Consider the following 3,547-nt stretch of genomic DNA (forward strand, 5'->3'; position numbering starts at 1 on the left):
GCCTTTTTTCTTTTGAAATTGAAGCAAAGGTGCTATGATGTTACAACTTCTCTCACAAGAGGCTTAGCTTTTATAAGGGCCGGTGTGTGAAAGACCACCAAGTCCTGTGGCATTCATAAACTTCCCAGTCCATATCAAGTTCAACAGCTTGGTTATTAACAGCTCATTCTAAACTCCAGTTATTGCCGGGCAGAGTTAGTTACTGTTTCCATAGGAACAGCCTGGGTGGCAGCACAGAGGTGACAGGCACAGTGGAAAGAGTGCGGAGCTGGGGATTGGAGACTTGACTGTTATCTGGGGCCTCTACAGCCTCAGGTGTGTCACTGCTCTAGGCCCCGCGCCCTGTCTCTTGGCTGCATGCTAAGCTCAGGAGCTCCAAGATTCCCCCCAGCTCTGCATCTGCAGAAGTTGCAGAAGCTGATCATGCAGCTTGATCTCATCTCCAATGGACTGGGGACAGGATTTAAATAGAATCACAGATCCAAAGCCGCCATCTTGTAAGGACATCAGGCCTACAAGCAAAGGTGAAGAGGAATTTAAGGACTATAATAGATATCACTTCAAAAACATAAGCAGCTGGCAGGAAGGAAGTGCCCACGGGTCTAGAGGGAAGCTGCCTGATCCTGCTTCACATGCCACCTTCGGCTCTAACTTTTCTAAGGCAACTATTCATCTTCATGGTTCTGACTTAGGATTCACAGACTTGCCTGAAGAGCCAGGCAGGGGTGAGTGAGTGGAAGGTGCCGGGCCCTGGCAGAAGTGCTGTCCTCAGCTGTCGGTGTTTATCACTGGCCAGAACCAGTCCAGTGCTTACGGGTCTTCTGGGTTTGTTTCAGAAGGAGCTAAAAACCTGGATTTTTATTTGAAATATCTTTATTTTAAATGTGTTGACAACTGACTAAAGATAATTTAAAGTAAGCCAAGGAAAACATGGTGGCGGGTGACCAGCTTGTGTCCTCCACGCTCTCATTGTAAAATTAGGTAATTTGGGGCCAGTGTTGTGGCACCATGGGTCTAGCTGCTGCTTGCAATAGTGGCATCCCACCCTGGCGCACCTGTTTAAGTCCTGGTGCTTCATTTCTGGTCTAGCTCCCTGTTGCTGTGTCTGGGAAAGCAGTGGAAGATGACCCAGGTGCTTGGAGCCCTGCCATCCACATGGGAGACCCAGATGGGGGTCTAGGTTCCTGACTTCACCCTGGCTCAGTCCTGGCTGTGGCTGCCATTTGGAGAGTGACCAACAGAACATCTCTTTCTCTCAATTTTCTTTTCAAATATATATATTTATAGTTATTTTAAAAGTTAGGCAATTGTGAGTACAACAGTGGAAATGTAATAAACATTAGGAGGGAGGGGGGAGCAGCAGTGGACGCAGTGTCCTCTTGTGCAGGGGCAGGTAAGGGGACAGGCATTTTTCATTCATAGTTCAACAGAAGAGCAGTTGGAAGATGAACATGAGGATCAGAAGGCCTGGACAGGGTTCATCGGGGTGGGAACGACTCCTGCTTGCTGTCTCCATGCACCCTGTTGCTGTTGGGAGAAGGGGCTATGGACGTCTCAAGTGGGAACCCGACTCTCCCAGCATCTGCCTTTGCCTGCTGCCTGCTGGTGGACCCCTGCTTGCCACGTAGCTAATAGAGAATAATGGGCTGCTAATTCATGTCCTTATTGAAACCCCAGAGGCGGAGGTGATGGGTGGATGAGAGATCTGGCTTTACTCCTCATTCATTTTGTGAAGGAGCTCTGCCTAGTCCTCTGAGGAGGAGCCATTGGGGCTGGTGTTTTGGCACAGCAGCTTAGGCTGCTGTTTGCAAAGCTGGCATCTCATATTGCAGAGCTGGTTAGAGTCTGTCACTCCTATCCAGCCTGCTGCTGGTGCAACTGGAAAGGTAGCAGAAGATGGCCCAAGTACCGCCTTCCACATGGGAGAGGAGGATGGTGCTCCTGGCTGCTTGTTTTGACCTGGTTGTTACGGACTTTGAGGAAGTGAACCAGCGCATGAAGATTCTCTGTCTCTCTCAATCTTTAAAGGAAAAAGAATTGGAACCAGCTCGAATGTATCTGGCAGGAATCTTAGGCGACCTCAGGCACTGATGAGGATACATGACTCATTCCCCCTAGCCTGAAGATGTACCTGTGATTATCACTGCTCTAATGGCCACATAACTGTGTCTTTCAGGTGTGTCTAGCTTCCAAGGGCAAATGGTTATATAATCATTTGTGGAAAAGATTTTATGTAAAGTGGCTATCTTGAGACCTGTATGATGTATCCCGTTTGAGTTTCGATGGTACAGTCAGGGAGTGCTGACATGGCAGGATTTAGACAGCAGTTCGTGAGGCGGTGGTCAGACTCCTAACTAATTCTTTGCACAGGCCTTCATTTCATTGTATGTAATTGCTTTAGAAATGCTGGAGTTACTTCTACTCTTGCCAGATTTAAAAAAGAAAAAAAAAAGGAAAAGAAAAACTGGGTCATTTCTTAGAAATTACAGCGAAGTGAGGAGCCGGAGGAGCGTGTGGGGATCATGAAGCAGGTGCTTCTTAGTCTCCTTGTGATTTGGGGAGCTCTGGTGTACCCCGACCTCGGCTCCCTCAGCTCAGGGTGGGGGTGTTGCCTTTGCCTCTCATGAATAGTCTCATTTCTGCAAAGGTCGGTCTTGAGCACTTAGTGACACGTTTGCGAGGGTTGGATTTCTCGGGTGCGTTCTGGTGCGGTGGACATGCAGGGCTTTCCCCTCTCGGGTTCATAAAGGATGCCCTCACTGCTTCGGGTCCTGTTAGGTCGGAGGTGCAGGAACCCCAGGTAGGCCTGGGGTTTTTAGTATTTTGTTCCTGCTGCAAAGGAGGGTAGTTTCGTCCAGCTCTGTTAACTGGGGAAGGAGCAGTGAATCTGGCCGTGCCCTGACCGTGTCGGCCCGCCTGAGGGATGGGGGAGAAAGGCCTCTGGAAGGGCCGTGCCCGGAGGTCTTCCCACGGGGCTTTGCAGAAGTGCTGGTGGAGAGTATCACCGTCAAGTGGTAGGGTCTGGACTGATTTAACAATCCAAAGAGTACTCTGTTCTGGCCAGTAAAGTTGGAAGATTTTTGTCATCACTCTAGTATTTGCTCCTAGGAGGATGATAACCCCTGCGTTTGTAAAGCAGAAAGGGCACATTTTTAGGAGCAGAGTGTTATTTTGGATGTGAGGAAATTGTTTCTATTAGGTGAGGCGTGTTGACCTAACAGCTGAAGATGATGGAGCCTGACTTTACACGTTGCTGCGACAGGCCCGGCCACCTCCTTGAGCTGTGTGTCCTGGCGTTGTGGAGCCCAGACGTAAATCCTGGCCACCATCTCTGTTACAGCTTTCCAGGGTCCCCCACTCTCCTCTCTCTGTAGGGAAGCTAGTGGTGTCACTCCGGGGCAGAGCACACCATCCCCTGTGCCCTTCAAGACCACAAGAGTCGTCGGGGGAATGACCCCATGCCACACCCTTCCAGCCTGGCAGTGATGCTGGGGCCTCAGAATGCCCATGAAAAGACGGGTCAGTGTGCTTGACCAGCACCACCCGC

Source organism: Ochotona princeps, chromosome 14 (assembly GCF_030435755.1).
Source record: "Ochotona princeps isolate mOchPri1 chromosome 14, mOchPri1.hap1, whole genome shotgun sequence".
NCBI classification, from domain to species: Eukaryota; Metazoa; Chordata; class Mammalia; order Lagomorpha; family Ochotonidae; genus Ochotona; species Ochotona princeps.